Raw genomic sequence first — 9,021 nt, 5'->3', positions numbered from 1 at the left:
ATCGTTCGACTGCGCGTCCGTCCTCGCCCTCGGCGGGCCGGACGCAGTCTGTGTGCGGCGGAGGCCACCTTCAGGCGCCCCAACACGCTTATTTTGCACTCCGAGATGACGGCGTTCGAGCTCGCTACGGCACAACCTTCCCGAAAGACGAGTGGGAGCCGTGCGGCAAGAAGCACGTTCATGCTCGCTCTTTTTCGTTGCATCGACTCGGTCGCGCCGTGCGGGTTGCCCAAGCCCGCTGCACTGTCGGTGGACCGGCCGGAACTAGCAACGGAGCCGAGACTGCAAAGCCGCCAGACGACGGGTCACGCCCGCGTCTTCGGCGCTTTCGCATCTGAATCGCCCGAGGACGACACGGAACACACCTCGATATCGTGGTAAAACGGCACCGTCCGACAACCAGCCCCTAACGCATCAAGCGGATGAGGCTGCAGACGACTGCCGTGGATTCCCCTGGAGCAGACCCGAGGACACGCTTGACGAGGCCGAAGCCCGCCGCATATCAGACACCCGGTCGCTTTCGCGTACGCCGCTCACGAGAACCCCCACATAATAGCAGCGATAAGTACCCAGACCTCCTTGGGCCCTAATACGAGCGTACTCGAGAAAATTTCACCGCGGGTGTGCCCCGAAACGTGTGGCATGTTGAGCGTGCCACAAGTCTACGTCGCTCTCAAACCCGCCGAGGTCGTAGAATTTGCGACCCTACTCACGAAATTCCCACCGAGGATACGGCCGCAAACGTACCGCACCTTGGGTAGGCCACGAGTTTGTGCAACACTACGCTGACGGCACAGCACCGAGGTCGTGCGCGCACGCACGGGAAAATTCCGCCGCGGTTTCTGCCGAAAACGTGAGGCACCACGACTCTCCGCAAGTTCGCGTCGACTGCGAAAGACCGAAGTCGTGAACGACGTGTCCGCTACTCGCCGCCGACACGCTGGACACCAAACGTACAACGACTCGACGGCGTCGTAGAGGCCCACGACGCGGTTTTCCTTAACGACGTCTCGGCGTGGCACCGACAGGTTAGAACGGCCGACCAACGTTCCCTGTCCGCCGTTCGGCTCAGTCGAAGGGCTCGGCGACTTCGGCAACGCTGCGAAGCCGCACGGTGACGCACGCCATGTCCCCATTTTTTTTTTTCTTTCTGCGTCTGCCGGGGTGCCCCTATAATAGCAGCGATAAGCACCCAGACCGCCGTGGGTCGCTCGCCCCGGCTGACGTGGTTTTTCGTACTCCTGCGGCGGTCGCCGTCAAGCACGTCCAAATACGCTACTTTCGTGGGCGCATTCACGCTCTTTCGCTTCGCCGGAGTGCCAGCACTCACTCTGCCAAAAACGGCGAACATCCGAGCGGCGGTTCCCACTTTTGCGTCGGCGTCGCAAACCCCGCCCCGGCAGACGAGGTTTGCCGTACTCGTGCGACGGTGGCCGGCGGGCACGTCGAAAGACGCCGATATCGTGCGCGAATTGGCGCACCTTGGCTTCACCGGAGTGCCGCCACTGACTCCTCCAAAAACGGCGAAGATCCGAGCGGCGCTTCCCACTTTCGCATCGGCGTCCCGAACTCCGCCCCGGCTGACGCGGTTTACCGTACTCGTGCGACGGTCGCCGGCGAGCACGTGGAAAGACGCCGATATCGTGCCCGAATCGGCTCCGTTCGGCTTCGCCGGAGTGCCAGCACTGGCTCGGCGAAAGACGACGAACATCCGAGCGACGGTTCTCACTATTGCGTACGCGTCGCAAACCCCGCCCCGGCAGACGCACTTTGCCGTACTCGTGCGACGGTCGCCGGCGAGCACGTAGAAAGACGCCGATATCGTGCCGGAATCGGCCCCGTTTGGCTTCGCCGGAGTGCCAGCACTCACTCGGCCACAAACGGCGAACATCCGAGCGGCGGTTCCCACTTAGCCGTCGGCGTCCCGAACTCCGCCCCGGCAGACGCGGTTGCCGAGCTCGTGCGACTAGCGACCGCGAAGCCGTCTCGCGACGCCGCTTTCGTGCGCGGCTCCCACTGCGACCTGGGTCACCCGAGGTCGACGAGCAAAAAAGAATGTCGAAAAAAATTTTTTTTTTTTTTTGCGTCTGCCGGGGTGCCCCTATAATAGCAGCGATAAGCACCCAGACCGCCATGGGTCGCTCGCCCCGGCTGACGTGGTTTTTCGTTTTCCTGCGGTGGTCGTCGTCAAGCACGTCCAAACACGCCACTTTCGTGGGCGCATTCGCGCTCTTTCGCTTCGCCGGAGTGCCAGCACTCACTCTGCCAAAAACGGCGAACATCCGAGCGGCGGTTCCCACTTTTGCGTCGGCGTCGCAAACCCCGCCCCGGCAGACGAGGTTTGCCGTACTCGTGCGACGGTGGCCGGCGGGCACGTCGAAAGACGCCGATATCGTGCGCGAATTGGCGCACCTTGGCTTCACCGGAGTGCCGCCACTGACTCCTCCAAAAACGGCGAAGATCCGAGCGGCGCTTCCCACTTTCGCATCGGCGTCCCGAACTCCGCCCCGGCTGACGCGGTTTACCGTACTCGTGCGACGGTCGCCGGCGAGCACGTGGAAAGACGCCGATATCGTGCCCGAATCGGCTCCGTTCGGCTTCGCCGGATTGCCAGCACTGGCTCGGCGAAAGACGACGAACATCCGAGCGACGGTTCTCACTATTGCGTACGCGTCGCAAACCCCGCCCCGGCAGACGCACTTTGCCGTACTCGTGCGACGGTCGCCGGCGAGCACGTAGAAAGACGCCGATATCGTGCCGGAATCGGCCCCGTTTGGCTTCGCCGGAGTGCCAGCACTCACTCGGCCACAAACGGCGAACATCCGAGCGGCGGTTCCCACTTAGCCGTCGGCGTCCCGAACTCCGCCCCGGCAGACGCGGTTGCCGAGCTCGTGCGACTAGCGACCGCGAAGCCGTCTCGCGACGCCGCTTTCGTGCGCGGCTCCCACTGCGACCTGGGTCACCCGAGGTCGACGAGCAAAAAAGAATGTCGAAAAAAATTTTTTTTTTTTTTTTGCGTCTGCCGGGGTGCCCCTATAATAGCAGCGATAAGCACCCAGACCGCCATGGGTCGCTCGCCCCGGCTGACGTGGTTTTTCGTTTTCCTGCGGTGGTCGTCGTCAAGCACGTCCAAACACGCCACTTTCGTGGGCGCATTCGCGCTCTTTCGCTTCGCCGGAGTGCCAGCACTCACTCTGCCAAAAACGGCGAACATCCTAGTGGCGGTTCCCACTTTTGCGTCGGCGTCGCCAACCCCGCCCTGGCATACGCGGTTTGCCGTACTCGTGCGGCGGTGGCCGGCGGGCACGTCGAAAGACACCGATATCGTGCGCGAGTCGATGCTTCTTGGTCTCGCAGGAGGGCCGCCACTCACTCCTGCAAAAACGGCGAAGATCCGAGCGGCGCTTCCCACTTTTTCGTCGGCGTCGCAAACCTCGCCCCGGCAGACGCGCTTTGCCGTACTCGTGCGACGGTCGCCGGCGAGCACGTCGAAATACGCCGATATCGTGCCCGAATCGGCCCCGTTTCGCTTCGCCGGAGTGCCAGCACTCGCTCGGCCAAAGACGACGAACATCCGAGCGACGGTTCCCACTATTGCGTACGCGTCGCGAACCCCGCCCCGGCAGACGCGGTTTGCCGTACTCGTGCGGCGGTGGCCGGCGGGCACGTCGAAAGACGCCGATATCGTGCACGAATTGGCGCTCCTTGGCTTCACCGGAGTGCCAGCACTCACTCGGCCAAAAACGGCGAACATCCGAGCAGCGGTACCCACTTAGCCGTCGGCATCCCGAACTCCGCGCCGGCTGACGCGGTTGCCGAGCTCGTGCGACTAGCGACCGCGAACGCGTCTCGCGACGCCGCTTTCGTGCGCGGCTCCCATTGCGACCTGGGTTACCCGAGCTCGACCAGCAAAAAAGAAGGTCGAAAATTTTTTTTTTTTTTCTGCGTCTGCCGGGGTGCCCCTATAATAGCAGCGATAAGCACCCAGACCGCCGTGTGTCGCTCGCCCCGGCTGACGTGGTTTTTCGTACTCCTGCAGCGGTCGCCGTCACGCACGTCCAAATACGCCACTTTCGTGGGCGCATTCGCGCTCTTTCGCGTCGCCGGAGTGCCAGCACTCACTCTGCCAAAAACGGCCAACATCCGAGCGGCGGTTCCCACTTTTGCGTCGGCGTCGTAAACCCCGCCCCGGCAGACGCGGTTTGCCCTACTCGTGCGACGGTCGCCGGCGAGCGCGTCGAAAGACGCCGATATCGTGCGCTAATTGGCGCTCCTTGGCTTCTCCGGAGTGCCGCCACTCACTCCTCCAAAAACGGCGAAGATCCGAGCGGCGTTCTCCACTTTCGCATCGGCGTCCCGAACTCCGCCCGGGCTGACGCGGTTTACCGTACTCGTGCGACGGTCGCCGGCGGGCACGTCGAAAGACGCCGATATCGTGCCGTAATCGGCCCCGTTTGGCTTCGCCCGAGTGCCAGCACTCACTCGGCCAAAAACGGCGAACATCCGAGCAGCGTTTCCCACTTTCGCATCGGCGTCCCGAAGCCCGCCCCGGCAGACGCGGTTTGCCCTACTCGAGCGACGGTCGCCGGCGATCACGTCGAAAGGCGCCGAATTCGTGCACGAATCGATGCTTCTTGGTCTCGCAGGAGGGCCGCCACTCACTCCTGCAAAAACGGCGAAGATCCGAGTTGCGCTTCCCACTTTTTCGTCGGCGTCCCGAACTACGCCCCGGCTGACGCGGTTTACCGTACTCGTGCGACGGTCGCCGGCGGGCACTTCAAAATACGCCGATTTCGTGGGCGCATTCACGCTGTTTCGCTTCCCCGGAGTGCCAACACTCACTCTGCCGAAAGCGGCGATCATCCGAGCGGCGGTTCCCACTTTTGCGTCGGCTTCGCAAACGGCGCCCCGGCAGACGCGCTCGTGCGACGTACTCGTGCGACGGTCGCCGGCGAGCACGTCGAAAGACGCCGATATCGTGCTCGAATCGACCCCGTTTCGCTTCGCCGGAGTGCTGCCAGTCACGGCGCAGAAAACGGCGAACAAGTGTTTTTTTTTTTTTTTTCCTAGAATTTGTGTTATAGAAGGCACATTTGATATCGGACGATAATTTTCAACTTTATCACGCGCACCGATTTTCGTGTAGAGGTTTGCAAGTTTATGGGAATTTCTCCACTTGGAATAATGCGATTTAGTAGTACTACGAGAACTTCATGGATGTACTCAAGGGTACGGGGCAAGTCAGTTACGTCAACACCTGCAGATTTTTTACACTTCAAACTGAAAATTGTTGGTTGTGAGTCCTCGTGTGATATTAAAGGCCGATTCGCTAACACATAGAACAAAGAAAGAAAGGAAGAAAAAACGCCCGCGCTCGCTCAAGAAACCTGGGTTCGCAACAAGTGGCAACAACAAGCAACCGAGCGAGTGCGCCAAAACCCGTGGCGGCCGAACAAACGCGAAGTCCCAACCGCGTCAGCCGGGGCGGCACGGGACAGGAAAAATCACTTCAGCCGGGGCGGCGGGGCACCGAATAAACCTCGTCACCTCGTCGCAGGATAAAAGAGGAAACAAAAAGTCTAAACAGCGTCTGCTGGAGCGAATGCGTAATAAAACAACAACAACAACAAAAAAAAAAAACACCCGCGCTCAAGAAGTCTGCAATCACCACAAAAGGCGACTGTGACCGAGCAGCGTCAGCCGGGGCCGTGCGGAAACGGAAAAACCGCGACTACCGGGGCGTCGAGGCACCGAAAAATCCACTTCAGCCGCGGCGAAAAAAAAAAACAAAAAGAAAGACGGAGGGGGGGGGGGGGGAACCACGTCTGCCGGGGCGAAGGAAAAAAAAAAACGCGTCTGCCGGGGCGAGCCCGGGTGCGGCACCACCGGGAAAACTGTGGCAAACAGACATGGCGATCGAGTGAGTGGGCCGCCAGCCAGGCTCAGCCAAAAAGTGCAAAGTCCGAACTGCGTCAGCCGGGGCGGCAAAAACCACGTCAGCCGGGGCGGCGCAAAAAACCGCGTCTGCCGGGGCGGCACGAAACCGCGTCAGCCGGGGCGGCGCGAAAACTGCGTCAGCCGGGGCGAAAGAAAAAAAAAAAAAAACGCGTCTGCCGGGGCGAGCCCGGGTGCGGCACCACCGGGAAAACTGTGGCAAACAGACATGGCGATCGAGTGAGTGGGCCGCCAGCCAGGCACAGCCGAAAAGTGCAAAGTCCGAACCGTGTCAGCCGGGGCGGCAAAAAACCGCGTCAGCCGGGGCGGCGCAAAAAACCGCGTCTGCCGGGGCGGCACGAAACCGCGTCAGCCGGGGCGGCGCGAAAACTGCGTCAGCCGGGGCGAGCCCGGGTGCGGCACCACCGGGAAAACTGTGGCAAACAGACATGGCGATCGAGTGAGTGGGCCGCCAGCCAGGCTCAGCCAAAAAGTGCCAAGTCCGAACTGCGTCAGCCGGGGCGGCAAAAAACCGCGTCAGCCGGGGCGGCGCAAAAAACCGCGTCTGCCGGGGCGGCGCGAAAACCGCGTCTGCCGGGGCGGCGCGAAAACTGCGTCAGCCGGGGCGAAAGAAAAAAAAAAACGCGTCTGCCGGGGCGAGCCCGGGTGCGGCACCACCGGGAAAACTGTGGCAAACAGACATGGCGATCGAGTGAGTGGGCCGCCAGCAAGGCTCAGCCAAAAAGTGCTAAGTCCGAACTGCGTCAGCTGGGGCGGCAAAAAACCGCGTCTGCCGGGGCGGCACGAAACCGCGTCAGCCGGGGCGGCGCGAAAACCGCGTCTGCCGGGGCGGCACGAAACCGCGTCAGCCGGGGCGGCGCGAAAACTGCGTCAGCCGGGGCGAGCCCGGGTGCGGCACCACCGGGAAAACTGTGGCAAACAGACATGGCGATCGAGTGAGTGGGCCGCCAGCCAGGCACAGCCGAAAAGTGCTAAGTCCGAACTGCGTCAGCCGGGGCGGCAAAAACCGCGTCAGCCGGGGCGGCGCGAAAACCGCGTCTGCCGGGGCGGCACGAAACCGCGTCAGCCGGGGCGGCGCGAAAACTGCGTCAGCCGGGGCGAGCCCGGGTGCGGCACCACCGGGAAAACTGTGGCTAACAGACATGGCGATCGAGTGAGTGGGCCACCAGCCAGGCTCAGCCAAAAAGTGCTAAGTCCGAACTGCGTCAGCCGGGGCGGCAAAAACCGCGTCAGCCGGGGCGGCGCAAAAAACCGCGTCTGCCGGGGCGGCACGAAACCGCGTCAGCCGGGGCGGCGCGAAAACTGCGTCAGCCGGGGCGAAAGAAAAAAAAAAAACGCGTCTGCCGGGGCGAGCCCGGGTGCGGCACCACCGGGAAAACTGTGGCAAACAGACATGGCGATCGAGTGAGTGGGCCGCCAGCCAGGCACAGCCGAAAAGTGCCAAGTCCGAACTGCGTCAGCCGGGGCGGCAAAAAACCGCGTCAGCCGGGGCGGCGCAAAAAACCGCGTCTGCCGGGGCGGCACGAAACCGCGTCAGCCGGGGCGGCGCGAAAACTGCGTCAGCCGGGGCGAGCCCGGGTGCGGCACCACCGGGAAAACTGTGGCAAACAGACATGGCGATCGAGTGAGTGGGCCGCCAGCCAGGCTCAGCCAAAAAGTGCCAAGTCCGAACTGCGTCAGCCGGGGCGGCGCAAAAAACCGCGTCTGCCGGGGCGGCGCGAAAACCGCGTCTGCCGGGGCGGCGCGAAAACTGCGTCAGCCGGGGCGAAAGAAAAAAAAAACGCGTCTGCCGGGGCGAGCCCGGGTGCGGCACCACCGGGAAAACTGTGGCAAACAGACATGGCGATCGAGTGAGTGGGCCGCCAGCAAGGCTCAGCCAAAAAGTGCCAAGTCCGAACTGCGTCAGCCGGGGCGGCAAAAAACCGCGTCTGCCGGGGCGGCACGAAACCGCGTCAGCCGGGGCGGCGCGAAAACCGCGTCTGCCGGGGCGGCACGAAACCGCGTCAGCCGGGGCGAGCCCGGGTGCGGCACCACCGGGAAAACTGTGGCAAACAGACATGGCGATCGAGTGAGTGGGCCGCCAGCCAGGCACAGCCGAAAAGTGCTAAGTCCGAACTGCGTCAGCCGGGGCGGCAAAAACCGCGTCAGCCGGGGCGGCGCAAAAACCGCGTCTGCCGGGGCGAATGCAAAAAAAACAAAGAAAAAAGCCCGCGCTTAATCAAAAGAAAACAAAGAAAAAAGCTTGCGCTTAATCAAAAGAAAACAAACAAAAAAAGTTCGCGCTTAAGCCTGGCGGTGGAACCACCGGGGCAAACAGACCTGGCGATCGAGTGAGTGGGCCGCCAGCCGGGGTGAGCCAAAAAGTGCAAAGTCGGAACCGCGTCAGCCGGGGCGGCGCGAAAACCGCGTCAGCCGGGGCGGCGCAAAAACTGCGTCAGCCGGGGCGGCACGGAAAAACGAAAACCGCGTCAGCCGGGGCGGCACGGAAAAACGAAAACCACGTCAGCCGGGGCGACATCAAAATGAGGAAAAAAAAAAAAAACTGCCTTAGGACACCTGCGTACACTTTCATGCGTTTGGGCATATCTCTCTGTAACACGCGCGCCCCTCGTTACGCGCGGCACTCTGTTTTCTCCGACACCCATATTTCGGCGGCATGTGGCACGCGCGCCCGTCCCTACGCACGGCACACCGCAGTGCTTTCTCGATATTTTTCTTTTCCTCCAACACCGTCATCTATAGGCTTTTAGTGACCTGTTGCTCGTGGCAAAAGTTCGCTAGCTCTGACACCTCTTGCATGCGCACCGTTTTTGCGCACGGTGCTATGCCGCAAAGCACGGCAGTCGCATGCGTTTCTCTCAGGCACCTCTTTTTTGACACAACGCTGTGGTGCTTAGAAACACACCCGCCGCTTTTGCGCACAGAACTCCACCGTACAGCACGGTAGTCACGTTTGTTCCACACGAACAGCAGTGTGCATCGTGCTACGACACTTTGAAAGCTTTTTCTTCCGAGTCTCGACCGCGCTGTTCCTTTCGTACTTGGCGCGGTTTTGGGACCAGCTTT

This window comes from Rhipicephalus microplus, unplaced genomic scaffold (genome assembly GCF_043290135.1).
Source record: "Rhipicephalus microplus isolate Deutch F79 unplaced genomic scaffold, USDA_Rmic scaffold_224, whole genome shotgun sequence".
NCBI classification, from domain to species: domain Eukaryota; kingdom Metazoa; phylum Arthropoda; class Arachnida; order Ixodida; family Ixodidae; genus Rhipicephalus; species Rhipicephalus microplus.
Note: the sequence above shows the minus strand (reverse complement) of the source record.